The following is a 20,256-nucleotide window of genomic DNA, read 5'->3' as shown; positions in this document are numbered from 1 at the left end:
TCAGTGCCCTGGACTGAGGGGATTCTAAATCTCCTGGTTATATATGTTTTTCTCTTTACCCCCGCACTGCTGCCTCACTGTGGTCGTGCTTATATTTTCCCCAGCCCCCATGTTGTGTGTGTGCAGGTGTGAGACACAGTGAAAGACAACAGATGGACAAATCTTTATTCAATTCCCACCACCAGGAAGAAAGGAAACACCCGAGTGGCCAGTGACAAGCATCAAAGGGCAATGCTGTGTGACCAAACAGTGAGGGGGAGGGCACTCTCTGAACAGCTCAAGGATGTTGGTAGACACTGCGTGCTCCTTCTCCAGGGACACCCGGGCTCGAACGTAACCGCGGAAGAGGGTCAGGCAATCGGCCCTAACAACCAGTTTGGCCAGGCCCAGGAGTAGACCCACGAGGAGATCCTCTGACCAACCCTCCCCCCTCGGCACTGGGTGCCCAATGATGGGGAGTGTGGGGTTGAAGTCTAACCAGAAACGGAGGAGAAGGTTTCCCAGAAAGCTAAAAAGGGAGTGCAAGTGCTCTGTTCCATGGACTCCACAGCACCACAGAACAAGCAGTTGGGCTGGGAGTCCGTGAACCACCGCAATCTGCGGACTGCCGCGTGCAATACCCTCCACCCCAGATCCCCGTGAGAAAGGGGGAGGACTCCCATGTAGAGAGCCCTTCACTGGGGATGGTCCCCACCGCCCGGTGGTAAATGGGCATGCCAGGGTGTGTCCGGGAGGTGGATGAGGGTGTGCAGCAGCAGTCTGTACAGGGCCCTCTGTGATACACCCCTGAAAGGGACAAAACTAAAACTCCGGAGACAGCTCAGGTTGTGGGGCACAGGCTCCCGCAGGAAGTACAGGACCCGTGGGGCCAATGTGAAATTCCGTCCGGGCAGGAGTGAGTGCAGATGGGATCCCACCGCACACCTGAGCATCCTCCAACTGGGGCACTACGTGGGGTCTGAGCACCGTCGTTTTAAGGCGTCGGATGGTGGTGGCCACGTACCGGACGTCTACCGCTGCCCTGCTCGCTATATCCTGCGGCAGCGTCCAGCCCAGGCCCCCACCATCCAGCACGTCCCCGACCCTGGTCACCCTCACAGTCACGGCCCTCCCCTCCGACAGTCACTCGAACCCACGAGTACGGAGGTGCGGATTCCTGAGCAACGTCTCCCTGACGACAGTCGCTACTCCTGCCGGAGGGTAGGCGTGACGCGATTCGACCATGTTCCAGACCGTGAGCAGGTCCTGGTAAAAGACAGGCAGTGTCCTGAGAGTGACCTCCAAACCATCACGGTCCCTGAACAGGAGCTGAGTCTCGTAGTTGAGGTTACGCACCTGGTGGAAAAAATACGTCGCCAGGGCACCCCGCCGAGGGGGAGGCTCAATGTAAAGGTATCGCTGCAAGGTCTGAAGGTGGAACGTCGCTACCTGGGTGTGAACGCACACCAGCGACTGACCGCCCCCCTCAATATGGAGACTCAGGACCTGCGCAGTGACCCAGTGCATCTTTTTGTCCCAGAAGAAGTGAACCAACATTCTCTGGATGTCAGTGACAAAACCAGGAGGAGGGACCAAAGTGACCAGCCGGTACCACAGCATGGCAGGCACCAGCTGGTTTATGACCAACACTCGACTCCTGTGAGACAGCACTCGGAGCAGTCCTGTCCAGAGGCCTGGGCGAGGTGAGACTTTGGCCTCCAGCTCCTGCCAGTTCCCCGGCCAGGATTCCTCAGCCGGGCTGAGGTAGACCCCCAGGTCGAGGAGATGGTGGTACTCCAGCTGAACCCCCGTAACTCCTCCGGCAGAGACTCCACCCGCCACAGACTGACCAGTCGTCTGGAATATTGGGCCCAGTTGATCCTGGTGGAAGAGGCCGCTGAGTACAAGGCCTGGCACTCACACATCCTCCCCAGGTCAGCAGGGTCGGTGAAAGGGAGGAGCACGTGGTCAGCGTAGGCCGAGATGACCACCCCCGTGCCCGCACCGCGCAGAACCAGCCCCGACAACCTCCTCCACAAGAGGCACAGGAAAGGCTCCACGCACAGGGAATCCAGCTGGCCGGACAGGGGGCATCCTTGGCATACTCCTCTCCCAGAGCGAAGGAGCAGTGTCATGGAGCCGTTAACTTTAAAACTAATTGCACCTGCCTCCACTTGGTCCACATCCACACAAGCATTTCCTGTCATGTACCTGTCCAAATGTCTTTCTCATAGATTCCATACAGTGTGGAAACAGGCCATTTGGCCCAACAGGTCCACCCAGACTCACTCCCCAACATGTCCTCCTGACAAATGTACCCAACCTTCACATCCCTGAACAGTCTGGGCAATTTTGCATGGCTAATTTACTTGTGGGAGGAAACTGGAGCACCTGGAGGAAACCCACACAGACACGGGGAGAAAGTGCAAAATCCACACAAACTGTCACCAGAGGCTGAAATTGAACCTTGGTCCCTGGTGCTATGAGACAGCAGTGCTAACCACGGAGCCAACTTGGAAACTCTTCACAAATAATCACCCAAAGGAGGAATCAAAGCCAGGTCCCTGACGCTGTGAGGCAGCAGTGCTACCCACTGAGCCACCATGGCATCCCCAGGAGAATCTCAGTAGGTTTTCAGCCATTGTGACTGTGCTGTCTCTTTCAGACATTTCACCCCCCATCCTGCAGATCCCCGAAAATCTTGAGCAAGAACATGTTGGGCACCACTTCCCATCAGCTGAAAGCAGACAAAGGGGATTTCTCCAAAGTCAATTAGAAATAACGTTGACAGTGAACAAGCCGTAAATAATCAGATACCCCAGATGGGACTTGAACTCAAAAACCCCAGCTTTTGGAGGTCAGTGCCTTATCCATTTGGCTATGGGGGCTCTACCTGTCAAGGGTCAATGGCAACCTATAAATACTGAACCCTGCCCTGTCATATTGTTTTTTCTGCGTTTTCTACTCTTACTGATTGTTTTTTACCCCTTCCATTTCATGCTAAATTGTCGGCTGCTTGATAAATTGATCTCGCCTCCCATTTGGCCCCAGACGGACATTTGAGAAATCACAGCCAGTCAGACAGCGTCCGAGGAGCAGGAGAGTCGACATTTCGAGCATAGGCCTGAAGAGCTTATACTCGAAACATCGACTCCCCTGCTCCTCGGATGCCACCTGACCAGCTGTACTTTTCCAGCACCACACAGTTTGACTCTGATCTCTCACATCTGCAGTGTTCACTTTCTCCCAGTCGAGAAATCAACTCAACTCCAACTTTGCAGACCCTCAGTTTGAGGCAAATGGAGCAGAAGGAAAAGGGCTCAATGTTATTGTGTGCAGCACTTTCAAGATATTTGCAGTTAGTGGGGAAGGAGGAAGTGGAGATGTTGCAAAAAGCTGCATTGAGGACAAATCAACAGAATCATAGCGGGCATTCAGCCCATTGGGGCTGTGCTGTCTCTTTCAGAGAATTCACCCCAAGATCTCACAAATCCTGGAATTACCTTGTGCAAGTTTCTATGTCACCTCATTTGCCATAATCTCAACGTAGGCACAGTGATTTTTAACTGAGTACTGTCGATGAAAATTCAGTCAATGTGGATTGAGATGAAATTGACATGGAATGAAAATCAGCCACAAATCCCAGGCTTAAAACCCAAGCCCCCCGAGATGGGACTTGAACCCACAATTACCAGTTTAGGGAAGGCAGTGCCTTATCCATTAGCACCCATGGGCTCCCACTGTATGCTCTCTCTGGAAAGTGTTGACCTCAAACGAGTGCTCCAGCTAAACATGTTCCAAGATCGAGGATTATATGTTGAGGGACACACTAAAGTATGGAACAGCTGCTGTCAAGGTGTAACAGTTAAAGAACACTGTCTAAGGCCTTTCTGACCAGCTATGACATTGTCCCTTCATTTCTCAGTCCCTCTTGGTGCCTCAGAATGAAGAGAAATCGTTTCCTGCCTCAGTAGAAAGATCTGCCCGAACTTGCGAGACCCCTTTTGTGGAAGAGAGCCAGCCCTATATCGGGACAGGAAGGAGATTCCAATGGCCCAACATGGATTGTTCCAGTTAATATCCTTTCTCAGATGGATAGAGCTATAGATTGAGTAAAATTTGTGGGAATTTGGGAAATGCTGACAATCTGTTTTAATATTTTGTGAATAAAATCAAGTTGAACCGCAAACCAAATTTTGTCCCCCTTTGTCTTCATCACCAACAAGAATACTGAAGGAAAGTTGAGTTTAATTAGATTATGTTCCTAATGTTCATCTGGTTGATCAGTGGAAATTAAAAGCCATGTCACGCAACAGGCAGAGTCAATCTTTAGCTGAGTAGATGTGATGGTCTGATTGGCCTCCTCCCACTCCACTCGAGGGCATGGACAGTTATTAACCAATAAATCAATGCCAAGCCAGTTGAAGTATTACACTTGGCACATCATCATCGCAGTATTTGCAGAATGCAGCATAACCTATTCCGTCTTCTAACCTACTGAGAGCCTACTTTTCAGAAGTCTCCTTACACAACTCTGAAAACAAATTAAAAGAAACCAATTCAACCAAATAAGCACAAATTAAAATGTCCCAGTCATTTAAAAAGGCTCTGTAACAAAAGTCAAAATCTCCCAAGAAAGCTTACACTTACAGAGTCACAGAGTTGTACAGATCCTTCGCTCCAACTCGTCCATGCCAACCAGATATCCGAAAGTTATCTAGTCCCACAAACCAGCATTTGGTCCATATCCCTCTGAAGCCTTCTTATTCATGTCCCCATCCAGCTGCCTTTTAAATGTTACAGAGTCTTAGAGTAAAACAGTACGGAAACAGACCCTTTGGACCAACTCGTCTATGCCGACCTGATATCCTGAATTAATCTAGTCTGACTTGCCAGCATTTGGCCCATATCCCTCTAAACCCACCCTGTTCATATACCCCCATCCAGATGCCTTTTAAATGTTTTGGAGGAGCCGGTGTTAGACTGGGGTGGACAAAGTTAAAAATCACACAACACCAGGTTATAGTCCAGTGGGTTATTATTCTTCTCACTGTAAACCTATGCCCTCTGTTTTTGTACTCCCCCATCCTGGGGAAAAGACTGAAGCTATTCACCCTATCCATGTCCCTCATGATTTTATAAACCTCTATAAGGCCACCCTTCAGCCTCCGACACTCCAGAGAAAATAGCCTCAGTCGATTCATCCTCTCGCGATAGCACAAACCCTGTAACCCTTGCAACACCCTTGTAAATCTTTTCTGAATGCTTGCAAGTTTTACAACATCTTTCTATAGCAGGGAAACCAGAATTGAACGCAGTATTCCAAAAGGTGGCCTCACCAATATCCTGTACAGCCACAACCTAACATCCCAATTCCTATACTCAATGCACTGACTCATAAAGGCAAGTCAATCAAATGCCTTCTTCACTGTGCTATCTACCTGCAACTCCTTCTCTTCCTAATCTGTGTGTATGTGAGTTACAATAATCGTTTTGCATTCTGATCTGAATAGATTCACTCTTTTGTTAATTCAACATATCCAGGTTTAATTGGCTACTTTTAAACACCAATTCAATTGGTTTGGGAGGAAGACATCCACAAGAAAGGGTCCCTTTTCAAATTAACCTGTTAGTGACCAACCAAGGATCCAGGTAAATGAAGAAAGGAAACCATTTCATCCCTGCTCACCTGGGAGCTTAACAATTTGGGGTATCTGTCTGGAACTGTAATAACGTGGGGAACAATTCTCACACCAGCCTCTCTTTGTAAGTGCTCCATGTATTTACAAAACAATGCCCTTCACCAGAACATCTCAGTGATATATTTAACATTCCATTCACATTAATCACTCCAAGGGCATGATCTACATTAAGAATATAAACAGGAAGTGTTGAAACTCTCAGGTTCGGAAGCATCTGCTGAAAAAAACAAAATGAATATTGCAAATTGATAATTGTATTTCTCTCCACAGATGCTGCCTGACCTGCATTTCAATATTTCCTGATTTTATTGCAGATTTCCAGCACTTGTGGTATTTAACTTGTGTATAATTTTTTTAAGTAAGGAGAATGGAGACTTGAAAACATTGAATGGGACTTTTGCTCATTAACCTCTTGGGAATTGTCTGCTATTGAATGATTTGATTCAGACTTTAGATAAGGTGCAATCATGACAAAGTCTGTGGGATTATACTTATTATATATCAAGGAACAGCTCATCAAATAAGGCAATCCTCTGAAACATATGAATTCTCACCTCAAGTTTGGGGAGAAAGGTATAAAGGATAAGTATTAGATGGGGTGAGATCTGATCAACTTCAGAAAAACTTTGATCTTAAAACTACAATTCTACAGTGAAAGTGAAATATTGTGAAGTGTATGGTTAATTGTCGATGATATTTGTTCCTCCTTATTTAATTTCTATAAGTATCTGTAGAGTAATTTATAAACATATATTTACGAACCATTGTTATGCATAATTTTGGTAATTTTATAATTTGCCATGACTTTCTCTTCACCTTATTCAAGGAGAGTGTTTATTACAGTGAGTGATACCACACAGTATTTCAATTGCACTGAATTGGTTTTGAAAGATAACTCAATAAATACAGGTTGATGCTGTCGATGGTTCCTGTCGATATATTTCGTTGACCTGTTCAGACGTGTTATGATGTTAAGTCTCAGGCAGAAAGAGGAAGAAGGTATAAGTAAGGTTCAAGAAACTGAAGACAGACAGAGCCCTGGAGATAACAGGAATGAACTCAAACTAGGAAATAGAGAATTTGAAGGGACCATGCAATGTTTATGGGAAACAGGATTAAGGAACCTTCAAGGCATTTTACAGAGGGATAACAAGCAACAGGTCGCCAGGGAAAAAGTATGTCTTCTCAGAGCAAAGGAGGGAATTTACACTTGGAGCCGGAGGAAGTGGGTGAGGTTCTTAATGAATAAACTGCATTGGTATTTCCAAAGGATTCTGGGTAGTCCAAGATGGAGGACGGGAAAAAGTTGTGACTGTAAGAGCTGCCCCTTTTTTGAGGCATTTTAGGTGTTGGGGGTGATTTCCTCAAATTCCAGGAGCAGCAATTACTGTTTTATTATGCAACTTTGGAGAAAAAAATCTCAAAACAACGGCACTTTTAAAAGGAAGAAAGGCAGACAAAGAAAGCGTGTACTTGGTCAGGAGGGTGGGAGGGAAGAAACCTACACTGCTCACTGATATGGATAGGAAGGGTCGAGAGGGATATGGGCCCAGTGTGGGCGAATGGGACGAGATTAGATTAGGATATGTGGGCGGCATGGACGAGTTGGATCGAAGGGTCTGTTCCCATGCTATACATCTCTATCACTCTCTGACATGGTGGATGGTGAGTCTTGTATATTGATATTCTAGAGCATGTCAATATTAAAAGGGAGGTGTTGGGTGTTTTGAAAAGCATTAAGGTAGACAAGTCCCCAAGACCTGATGGAATCTATCATAGAATCCTGAGAGAGGCAGGTGTGGAAATTGCTCCGGATTTGTGCAAAATATTTGTATCCTTTACAGTCACAGGAGAATTCCCAGAGGACTGGAGAATACCCAATGTTGTTTCTTTCTTTCAGAATGGCAAAAAGAATAATCCAGGAAATTAAAGGCCAGATTGGCTTCCTGTTATTCATTGCTTGGACATCACTGTCTGTGCCTGGATGGTACCCTCTGGAAGTCACTCTGTAAAGATCTCCACCCCTCTACCTTGGGGTCTCAGGATCTCAAGGTGTTCCTCTCTTTGGCCAAGGTTTTGGTCCATGTGTAATGGTTTCCTGAATGTGGTTCCTGTGAAGTGCCTTGTGCCATGAAAAGGGATCCCTACATGCAGGCTGTAGTTGGGTTGAAGTGTTATGGAGAGCAGGCAGGAAAGTGGAGTTGAGGCCGAGATGAGATCAGCCATGATCGTGTGGAATGATAAAGCAGGCTCGAGGAGCTGAATTGCCGATTGTTTAAGATCTTCGGAACACAACCAAAGACAGAGCTATCAATTGCCGTGGGTGTCTAACATGGTATCTCACCTCAGATGCATCATGAAGAGGGTGTCCATGTTCAAAGCCAGGAGTTGTGAGTTCATATCCCATTTGGGCTGTTATGTTTTTAAACATGAACTCTGATCAGCACCCTGTGTCTGTTTGATCTCAATTCCAGTTAATAAGGGGAGATGGTGGTGCAGTGCTAGACCTGGAGTAGGAATCCAGAACACCAAGTTCATGGTGTGGGGGAGATGGACTGTAATCCCACCATACAAGGTGGTGAAATCTCAGCTCAGGAGGAGCTTTGTCTGATGGGAACCATATATTGCTATTGAGGTTTGTTAGGAAGCTAACTGGTTCCATATTCTCCTTTCAGGAAGAAAACCTGGTGAGACTACAGACCCACAGCAATGTGGTTGACTCACCCTCTGGGCAATAAACACTGGCCTAGTCAGAAACATATCGCATTCCTTCCCTGTAGCTCGGTCACAATCCTGGAACACCCTCCATTGATTCATTGTAGGTTTACCTCCAACAAATGGTCAAAAATCTCACCACACCAGGTTTTAGTCCAACGGGTCTATTTGAAACCACGAGCTTTTGGAGCATTGCTCCTTCATCAGGTGTAATGAGAGAGGAGGCATCAGACACAGAATGTATAAGTAAAATATCAAAGGGTCATACAAGTGATGTGAATGTATTGAACAAATCCAAAATGGCCGACTCCCTCCTGTTAAATCTTCAATCAGTTCGAAAGGAGATACAAGCAGCACATGGATTGCAGTGGTTCAAAAAGATAGCTCCCCATCACCTTTCAGGGGAAACTAGGGAGAGGCAATAAATGTTGATCTAGCCAGCAATGTTCACGCCCAGGAAATGAATTAAAACAATCCCACAATGGAATAAACCGCCAGGGGAAAAGTCATAGTGTCATGACTTGAAAACATCAAGCCCCAACTTTGGATGGTTTCTATTGTTATGTTTTACATTATCATCCAAAATGCACCAGTCATTGACATAAAGGTTATGATTTGGAGGAGCCGGTGTTAGATTGGGGTGGACAACAGGTTTATGTGTGTATATATGTGTGTGTGTGTGCAGGGGAGACCGAGTGAGTGTGTGCGTTTGTGTGTGCGTGTGAGGGGGCGATGGTGTGAGTGTCAGTGAGAGTGTGTGTATGTGTATGTGTTTGAGTGTAATGGGGTATACATCTGTGAGAAGGTGTGTTTGTGGGTGTGAGTGTGGGAGTGTGTATGTGTATTGTGTGACAGGATGTGTGTGTGGGTGTGTGTGTGTGTATGTGTGTGTAAGTGTGGGTGTGGGTGTGTGTGTGTGTGTGTATAGTGCCGTGGGGTCGGCTGTAGTGTGACATGAACCCAAGGTCCCAGTTGAGGCCATCCCCATGGGTACCAAACGTGGTTATCAGCCTCTGCTCAGCCACTTTTCGTTGTTGCCTGTCCCAAAGTCCACCTTGGAGGATGGTTACCTGAAGGATCGAGGTTGAAAGTCCCTGATCGTTGAAGTGATCTCCGACTGGGAGGGAACACCTCTGTTTGGTGATTGTTACGCGGTGCCCATTCATCTGTTGCCGTAGCCTCTGCTCGGTCTCGCCAATGGACCATGCATTGGGCATCCTTCCCTGCAGCGTATGAGATAGACAACATTGGCCGAGTCACATGAGTACCTGCCGCGTACATGGTGGGAGATGTCCCCATGTGTAATGGCGGTATCCATGGCGACACTCTGACACGTTTTACAGTGTCTGCTGTGACAGGGATGTTTGGTGTTGTCCTGAAGGCCGGGCAGTTTGCTGTGAACAATGGTCTGTTTAAGGTTTGGTGGCAGTTTAAAGGTGAGAAGTGGAGGGGTGGGGAAGGTCTTGGCGAGGTGCTCATCCTCATCGATAATGTGTTGCAGGCTGTGGAGAATGTGACGTAGTTTCTCAGCTCCTGGTAAGTACTGGACAATGAAGGGTACCCTGTTGGTTACAGCTCGTGTCTGTCTCCTGAGGAGGTCATTGCAGTTTCCCACTGGGGCATGTCAGACCTGGCGATTGATGAGTTAAGCATCGTATCACATTCTTATCAGGGCATCCTTGTGTACTTCCAAGTGCCCCTCACATTCCCCCTCACCTGAACAGATCCTGTGTAAGTGTACGGCTTGTACAGAGGGGACGTCTGTTTTAATATGTTGAGGATGGGTTTGTGGTTGAGTGAGGTGCTGTGGTGCCCATCCTTGATGGAGATGCATGTGTCCAAGAATGAGACAGATACTAAACAGGAGTCCATGGTGAGTTTGATGGTGGGATGAAACTAGTGAAAGTGGGCGGCACAGTGGCACAGTGGTTAGCCCTGCTGCCTCACAGTGCCAGAGACCCGGGTTCAATTCCAGCCTCAGGCAACTGACTGTGTGGAGCTTGCACATTCTCCCCGTGTCGGCGTTGGTTTCCTCTGGGTGCTCTGGTTTCCTCCCACAGTCCAAAGATGTGCAGGTCAGGTGAATTGGCCACGCTACATTGCCCGTAGTGTTGGGGTAGGGGTAGGTTGCGCTTCGGCGGGGCGGTGTGGACTTGCTGTCCCGAAGGGCCTGTTTCCACACTGTAAGTAATCTAAATGTTGGGAGATTGCAGCATTGTAGCATTGTTCTGACATGAACACAACCAAGGTTGAGGGGATCAATTCTCCTGACATGGCCCCAGAAGCACGTGTTGTCCCAGTGACCTAACAGCTCCATCTCTGATCTTCTAAGCTACTGCCTGTGGTTTACATCCCTTCTGGGGATACTTTCAATTTAAACATTCTCTCCAATTAAAACCCTCTCACTGCATTATCTCCATTCAAATTAAGTTAATCTCTGACCTAATGTCTTTAAAACTCTGCATGGCTGCTTTGAGATCATGGAATTAAAACATTACCAAGTCAGTTTGATACATGTGGCAACAAACGTTTGATGAACTGGAGCGAAAGGGAGTGGAATTAATTTCTCAGCTCTCCCAAAGAGACAGCATTGACATGATGGGCTTCAGTATATACAGTCACATTCGAAGATTCATTGATCTGAAATTAAACAATCAAATGTCTGTTTCACCACAGTCACCTCATCTGTTGTTCGTTTCCTCACTGATGCAGGAATTAGCATTGACCCATTTGTTCTTGTCTTTCTGGGACCATTCCTTCAATGTTCGCTGTACAAACATTGAGCTTGCTTGACCCCTATACTGTCCTGTTGGTATTTAACAGGAAAACATGCAGGTGAAATAAAGGTATTCCACACTCAATAATTTATATTTACATTCAATGAGTTGGACCAAGATAACAGTGACCCTAAGGGTGGAAGATTCATTGAAAATATTTGATTTGCAAGTAATGATAGGCACAGTGAAAAGTTTTGTCTTGTGAGCAATATAGGCAGCTCACAGAGTTCAGTAACATAGATAAGGAAATAATAGGGAAACAGCAGCAGGAACAAAAACACAGGTACAGGCGAATATTGAGAGTCTGTGAGACCGTTCAGTATTCTAACAACAGTAGGGTAGAAACTGTTTCAAAACCGGTTGGTGCGTGTGTTCAGGCTTCTGTACCTTCTCCCCGATGGTAGAGGTTGTAGAAAAACATTGCCAGGGTGGGATGGATCTTTGAGAATGCTGGAGACCTTTCCTTGACAGTGGGCGTGGTAGATGGTTTCTATAGATGGGAGGTTGGCCTTTGTGATTGTCTGGGCCGAGTTCACCACTCTCTGTAACTGTCTCCGATCTTGAATGGTACAGTTGCCATACCAGGTAGTGAGACATCCAGACAGAATGCTGTCGATGGTGCACCTATAAACGTTGGAAAGGGTATTCTCTGTCAGTAATATCCGATGTTCTGGCGGGATCAGTGTTGAAGGGTTGGTTTGTTGATGAGAGTGTGATGAGAGCTGGCTTCCAAAAGCAAACTCTCCAACCGCACTCTTAGGAATCTCGTCCCCATCCAGAAACAGCAGCCACTTGATCACCACCTTCAACATTCAATCCTGCAGATCCTCGAAAATCTTGTGCAAGATATTGTTGGATACCACTGACCATCAACTGAATGCAGAGATGGGGATTTTTCCAAAATAGATTGCAAATAAAGGATAAGCCGCAGAGACACCCCCGATGGGGCTTGAACCCACAACCCCTGGCTTAGGAGGCCAGTGCCTTATCCATTAGGCCACTGGGGCCCCACATGCTGTTTGCCAATGGCAGTCGTTAAATACTGCACCCTGACCTCACATAGTGTGTATTTCTGTATGTTGTACTCTCACTAATTGGTTCTTAACCCTTCCATCTCATGCCAAATTGTTGGCTGCTTGATAAATTGATCCCACCTCCCATTTCTTCCCAAACAGACAGATGAGACATCAACCAAACTCCAACTTTGCACAACTCAAGTCTGAGGAAAATGGAGGAGACAGGAAAATAGCAAAGGGCTCAATGTTATTTTGTGCAGCACCTTGAAGATATTTGCAGTTACTGGGGAAGGTGAAAGTGGAGATGTTGCAAAAAGCTGCATTGAGGACAAATCAATACAATCTTAGCAGGCATTCAGCCCATTGTGGCTGTGCTGTCTCTTTCAGACAATTCTCCCCAGGATCTCCCAAATCCTGGAATTATCTTGTATAAGTTTCTACTAAACAGCATTTGCCATAATCTCAACACAGGCACAATGATTTTTAACAGAGTAGTTAAAAAATCCAGTCAATTTGGATTGAGATGAAGTTGACATGGGATGAAAATCAGCCACTGCAAAGACCAGGCTTAAAAATGAAATCCCTGAAATCCCAGATTTCAGAGGCCAGTGCCATAGCCATTAGTCCACGAGGGCACTATATTGGCAGACCACTGGAAACAGTTGACCTCAAATGAGTGTGACAGCCAAGCACACTCCCAGATCTGTGACAACACACTGAGGGACGCACTAAAGGTTCAGGCAGCTGCTGCCAAGGTGTAACAGGGAAACAACACAGTCTCAGGTCTTTCTGACAAATGATCACATCATTCTTTCAGTTCTCAGACCCTCTTGGTGCCTGACAATGAACAGAGATCGTTTTCTGTCCAAGTACAAAATGCCTTTCTTTCCACAACGAGACAGAAGGTTTGAGAAATGTCAATATTTCAATGGTTTGTTGATTCTTTTCTCTCTGCATAGACTGTACACAACTGATATAGAACCTTTGTATGCATTTCCAAATGATGTTACAAACTGTTTCAATACTTTGTTAATAAAATCAAATTGAAACGCAAATCAAATTTAGTCTCCCTTTGTCCACATCACCAACAAGAATAATTGAGTAAAGTTGTGAGGAATTCATCAGATCAATGAGACTCCAGGAATTCTTCCAAGATGTCAGCAATGATCCCAATGAGCCAACCAACGAACGGGAACAGTCATCAGAGAGATCCATCGTGGAGCGACCAAAGAAGGAGTCGATTTGTATCCCTGCGGAGGGCCGCTGTCCTGACCTTGAGATGTATGCTCAACCGTCAGGAGATGGGTGAATGCCAGATTTAAAAATCACACAACACCAGGTTAGAGTCAAACATGTGGAAGCACTAGGTTTCGGAGCACTGCTCCTTCATCAGGTGGTTGTGGAGAATAAGATTGCAAAACACAGAATTTATAGCAAATGTTTACAGTGTGATGCAACTGAAATTGTATCTTGAGAAAGACCTGGATTGTTTGTTAAGTCTCTCATCTTTTAGAATGGCCAGGTTGGTTTTCGTTCTTTCATATGTAAATTGCAAAACTTTTATCAAAAGTTACATTCTCAAGTGAACTTTAACAATTGGTGTCATGTCGGCCCAGATGATGTATTGAAGGTGTAAGCTCCCCTGTGTGAGGCTGTCTGTGCCCCAATGGTCAGACTGATTCTAATCTAATAAACAGATTTACAGCATCTTACATGAATTCATACAGTTTTTGAGCAAAGTGAAATGTAATTCTGGAAGTACAAGTTCATCACACAAACTTATATGTGTGTGTGTGTATATGTATGTATGTGTATGTGCGTGTATTTGTATGTGTTTGTGTGTCTATGTGTATATTTGTGTGTGTGTATGTGTGTGTATATGTATGTATGTGTGTATATGTTTGTGTGTATGTGTGTGTATATGTATGTATGTGTGTATATGTGTGTGTATGTAAGTTGTGTGTGGGTGTGGGTGTTTTTGTGTATGTTTGTATGTGTATGTGTGTGTATATGTGTGTGTATGTGTGTGTATGTGTATGTGTATGTTGTGTGTATATGTGTGTGTATGGGTGTGTGTATGTGTGTGTGCATGTGTGTGTTTGTTGTGCATGTGTATGTGTGAATGTGTAAGTGTGTGTGTATATGTGTGTGTGTATATGTGTGTATGTGCGTTTGTTAATGTGTATGTGTATGTGTGTGTGTGAATGTGTGTGTTTGTGTTTGCGTGCGTGTATATGTGTGTGTGTGTATGTGTGTGGGTGTGTGTATGTGTGTGTGTGTGTATGTGTTTGTGTGTGTGTGTGTGTGTGTGTGTATGTGTGTGTGTGTGTGTGTGTATGTGTGTGTGTGTGTGTGTGTGTGTGTGTGTGTGTATGTAGTTGAATGGGGTCACCTGTAATGTCCCAGTTGATTGCTGAAGTGTTCTCCGACTGGGAGGGAACACTCCTGTCTGTTGACACTCATAACAGCCCCACCCCCCCCAACCGATATACACACACACACACACACACACGCACACGCACACATATAGATTTCTGGGGTGAATTTGTATTTGCAGAACTACATTTTACTTTGCTCAAAAACTGCATGAACGACAGAGCGAAGGAGAGAATTGTGGCAGCTACCAGAATCAGGTGGCTCAGTGGTTAGCACTGCTGCCTCACAATACCAGGGTCCTAGGTTCAATTCCAGCCTTAGGTAACTGCCTGTGTGGAGTTTGCACATTGCTCTGGTCTCCTCCCACAGTACAAAGGTGAATTGGCCATGTTAAATTACCCATAGTGTTACCTGTTTCCACACTGTAGGTAGTCTAATCCAGGGGAAGGATCTGAAGGCCCTAATTTACGAGGGCTCTAAGCCCATGCCTTTCCAGGACTTCTCAGCGGTGGTAAACCAGAAAAGAAAACCTTACGATGATGAGCCTAAGATATAGGAATGGAAGTCAGGCCATTCAGCCCATCGGGTCCACCCTGCCATTCAATTGTGAATGATGGGCATTTCAACGCCACTTTGTGGCACTCTCATCGTTCACCCTTAATTCCTTGCGTGATCAAGAATTTATCAATCTCTGCCCTGAAGACAATTAACGTCCTGCCCTCTGCTGCGCTCCACGGCAATGAATTCCACAGGCCCACCACTCTCTGCCTGAAGAAATGTCTCCTCATTTCCGTTCTAAATTGACCCCACTCTAATTCTCAGGCTGACCCCTTGGGACCTGATGGAAACACATTCCCAGCATCCACCCTTTCTAAGCCATGCATTATCGAGTAAATTTGTATTAGATCTCCCCTCAACCTTCTAAACTCTAATCAATACAATCCCAGGATCCTCAGCTGTTCATTGTATGTTAAGCCTCCCTTTCCAGGGATCATCTGTGTGTATCTCCGCTGGACATGCTCCAGTGCCAGTATGTCCTTCCTGAGGTGTGGAACCCAAAATTGGATACAGTATTTCAAATGGGGCCTAACCAGAGCTTTATAAAGTCTCAGAAGGACATCGCTGCTTTTACATTCCAACCCTCTTGAGACAAATGGCAACATTACATTTGTTTTCTTAACCACGGACTCAACCTGCAAGTCAACCTTTAGAGATTCCTGGACTATCATTCCCAGATCCCTTTGTACTTTGGCCTTATGAATTTTCTCCTGTTTAAAAAATAGTCCATGCCTGTATTCCTTTTTCCAAAGTGCAAGTCCGAGCATTTGCTCAGGTTGAATTTCATCAGCCATTTCCTGGACCACTCTCCTAAACTGTCTAAATCTTTCTGCAGCCTCCCACCTCCTCAGAACGACCTGCTTGTCTGCCTAACTTTGCATCATCGGTGAACTTCACCAGAATGTCCCCCAGTCCCTTCATCCAGATCATTAATATATAAAGTGAACAGCTGCGGCCCCAACACTGAACCCTCCGGGACACCACTTGTCACCAGCTGCCATTCCAAGAAAGAACCTTTTATCCCAACTCTCTGCCTGCTGTCAGACAGCCAATTCCCAATCCATGCCAGTAGCTCACCTCGAACACCATGGACCCTCACCTATCTCAGCAGTCTCCCGTGAGGCACCTTATCATAGGCCTTTTAGAAATCTAGGTAGATAACATCCACTGGGTTTCCCTGGTCTAACCTACTTGTTACCTCTTCAAAGAATTCTAACAGGTTTGACAGGGATGACCTCCCCTTACTAAATCCATGCTGACTTGTTCTAATCCAACCCTGCACTTCCAAGAATTTAGAAATCTCATCCTTAATGATGGATCCTAGAATTTAACCTACAACCGTGGTTAGGCTAACCGGCCTATAATTTTCCATCTTTTATCTTGATCTTTTCTTGAACAAGGTGTTTACAACAGTGATTTTCCAATTATCTGGGAATTTCCCTGACTCCATTGATTTTTGAAAGATTGAAAATAGCCTCTACTATTTCCTCAGCCACCTCCCTCAGAACTCTAGGATGTAGACCATCGGGGCCGGGAGATTTTTCAATTTTTACACCTTTTAGCTTTTCTAGCACTTCCTCTTTTGTAATGGCTACCATACTCAAATCTGCCCCCTGACTGTCCTTAATTGTTAGGATAATGCTCATGTCTTCCACTGTGAAGAATGAAACAAAGTATTTACCAAGTTCTTCAGCCATTTCCTTATGTCCCTTCACGAGCCTTCCTGCATCAATTTGGAACGGCCTAATTTCTACTTTTGCCTCTCGTTTGTTTCTTATGTATTGAAAGAAACTTTACCAATCATTTCTAATATTACTGGCTAACTTACCTTCATATTTGACCCTCTCCTTCCTAGTTCTATGTCTTTGTTATCCTCTGTTTGTTTTTGTCGTCTTCCCAATCTTCTGATTTCCCAGTGCTCTTGGCCACTTTGTAGACTCTCTCTTTCCCTATGAAACATTTCCTGACTTCCTTTGTCAGCCCTGGCTGTTTAATTCCCGCCCCCTGACGGATAATGTTTCTGCCAAGAGATGACTGAGGGAGTTTGGGATCCAGTACTCTCTGAGGTATCCGGCGGTGCTCCGATAACCTGACATGGATCCGTACATCTCTTTGATACATCGGAGAAGGCAAGAGACTTTGTGGACAAATTAACCGAATCTGAACAATTTAGTATCTACAAATAGTGTTGTTTGGTTATGTCTTTGTTGTTTTTTTAAAAAATCGAGGAAGTCCAGTTGGAGCTTTCTTTTCCTTGTTTTCCCTCTTGGTAATAATCCGGTTTAAACTGTGTTTGGTGGCGGTTGAGATGTGTACTTTCAATTTCTAAGTGGAGTTATACCAGAGGATGGGTGGGGCATTTACCCCATCGAGCTGAAATGGTTTTTTACATATTCTTATAGCCTTGATAAATGGGGAAGAATATGATGTTTAAATGTTTATTGCCCTCCAGCTCATCCCTCAACATTTTCCTAGATGTGTTTTCTAAATTGATCAGTCAGGAGTCCTGGCATATCATTGAAAGGGGAGATTTTAACAGTCTCATGGATTCCACAGGACAGGGGTGGCCCAAAGGCACCCCTCCCCCCACCACGATACCCTCTGGACAAACTAAACAATGAGTGGATCTGTGTGTGGAGTGAGGGTTGGTGGACATCTGGAGGTGTCTCCACCCTACAGGCAGGGATTTTACGGTTTCCTTTTCCAATCCACACAGATGTCACACCCGGATTGATTTTTTTCCAATCCCCATGGCAACCCTGGACTTGGTGGCACCTTGTACGATCGGTAATATTACCATCTCTGATCACACTCCAGTGTACCTGTTGGTTAAGATTAAGGACGTTACAGTGGGCCCAAGGCACTGGCAAATGGATCCCTTTATCCTCAAGGATAATACATTTGTGGAGTATTTCTCTCGGGAATTTTGGGCATTCTAGACATTAACTCACGCTCGATTAGTAGCCAATCCTTCCTTTCGGAAATTACCAAAGCCTATGCCAGTGGGTCAGTTATTTCCTACTCTGTCAGTCGGAGGTGGAAGAAGGGTGAGCAGCAACATCTCCTCGAAGCACTGTTGAAGGCAGCTGAGAAGGCCTACTTTGACAGGCCCTCGTTGGTCAAGTTACAGAGGATTACGGCGCTGCGGTCTGCATTGAATTCTTGCTCACGCAGACAGCAAAGAACAAGCTTAGTTTTGCAAATCAAAGGTTATATGATCATGGAGACAGGTCTGGTAAATACTTAGCATATCTCACTAGGAAAAGGAGAGCCCCTCAAGCCATTACGGTGATTAGGGAAGGGCCTGGGAACCGAACGTGTGACTCCAAAAAGATTAATGTGTCATTCCAGAGATTTTACTCTAAGTTATACCAATCTGAGGTTTGTGAGGAGGGGAGGGCCAAAATGGAGGCTTTATTCAAGGATCTGGAGCTCCCGGGTGTGACCCCCGAACAAGAGTCTTTTCTCAATGTCCCCTTATCAGAGCAAGAGGTGCAGGAGGCTGTGAAGCAGCTTCAGAGTGGAAAGGCACCCGGTCCTGATGGACTTCCCAGTGAATTCTAGAAGGAATTTATAAACATATTGTCAGGCCCGATGTTCAACATGTTTAATGACTCATACAGCCATGATTGTCTCCCGCCATCTCTGAGAGAGGCCAATATTTCGCTTATTCTTAAAAAAGGGAAGGTCCCAAGGGACGGTGCTTCTTACAGGCCCATTTCACTCTTAAATGTGAACTTTAAAATCCTCTCTAATACTCTTGTGTTAAGGCTGGAGACTGTGTTACCTTCTATTGTTAAAGAGGACCAGACGGGCTTCATAAAGGGCCGCAGATCCTCCAATAATGTTAGGAGGCTGCTTAATGTAATTCAAGTGTGTCAACAACAGTCAATATAGGGATTGGTGATTTCTCTAGATACAGAGAAGGCGCTTGACCGAGTTGAGAGGGCGTACCTTTTCTATACTCTGGAGCGGTTTGTTTTGGGCGAAGTTTTTATAAGATGGGTAAAGGTTCTCCACAATGACCCTCTCACTGCAATCATCACCAACAGGGTGTGATCAAGCAATTTTAACATTTTTGGGGTCAGCCGACAGGTCTGTTCCCTTTCGCCACTGCTTTTTACAGTGGGGATTGAATCATTGGGGGAGGCCATTCATAGGGATCCCAATATATCAGCTCCAGATGTGGGGTCAAATTTACATCAGAGTTTATTGTATGTGGACAATGTCAGAATTCTTTCATCAAATCCAGCAGTTTCAGTCCCTCGCCTGTTCGCATGTATCTGTGTGTTTGGCACCTTTTTGGGGGACAAGATTAATCTTTCAAAATCAGAGGCTATGCCTATGGGTGGTCTTATGAAAGTGTTAAGTCTTGAGGGTGAATATCGATTCCCACTTAAATGGTCACAGGGGGGTGTTGTGTATTTGAGCATGTTCATTACTCCAGTTCTGAATCGGCTGTTCAAAGCCAAGTTTGTTCAATTATTTAACAAAATCAAACAAGACCTTCAAAGATGGAGGCGCTTCTGGTCTCGTGGTTGGGTCGGATAGTGTTTATTAAGATGAATATTCTCCCTCGTTTACTATCCCCTATATGGATGCTCCCCCTGATTTTCGATAAGCAAACATTCAGGAGACTGAACGGCTGGTTCAGCCCCTTTATTTGACATCATCAGTGGCCCCTCATTAAATGAGCTAAACTGCGATTGTCTCACAGACTGGGGGGAGTGGATCTCCCAGACATTAATAGCTACCAACTAAGCTCACTTTTATCCCACATGAGTGATTGGGCTTGTGGGGACCCTCTTTCAATATGGTTCGATATTGAAACCTCCCAGGCTAAGGTGACCCCTTACTCACTTGCTGTGTTTGGACAAAATGAGGACAGTTAGGGAATATTGCCATAACCCAATAGTTATCGATACTGTTAAAGCACGGTGGGCAATTCGGCAGAGGGAAGGCAATATTGGCAAGACATCTTCTCTTACACCGGGTATGCCAGGTTTTCAACAGGGGATAATAGATTTAGGATCCAAACATTGGGCAGTTAGGGGTGTGTCTTGTGTGGGTGTTTTGTTTGTGGGAGACACAATGATGTCCTTCGATCAGTTAGCACGGAAACACAAGCTACCG

The 20,256-nt window shown here is 45.5% G+C and overlaps 1 non-coding gene across 1 annotated transcript; it reads right to left on the bottom strand.

The window, feature by feature from the left end:
* Positions 1–12,107: 12,107 nt before the first annotated feature.
* On the bottom strand, positions 12,108–12,180 carry trnar-ccu (transfer RNA arginine (anticodon CCU)). Its single transcript has one exon. It is a non-coding gene; the product is annotated as a tRNA-Arg (tRNA).
* Between the last annotated feature and the right edge of the window lie 8,076 nt (positions 12,181–20,256).

The sequence above is a fragment of the Chiloscyllium punctatum genome, chromosome 18 (genome assembly GCF_047496795.1).
Source record: "Chiloscyllium punctatum isolate Juve2018m chromosome 18, sChiPun1.3, whole genome shotgun sequence".
Lineage (NCBI taxonomy): Eukaryota > Metazoa > Chordata > Chondrichthyes > Orectolobiformes > Hemiscylliidae > Chiloscyllium > Chiloscyllium punctatum.
This window is presented reverse-complemented; position numbering and strand designations above follow the sequence as displayed.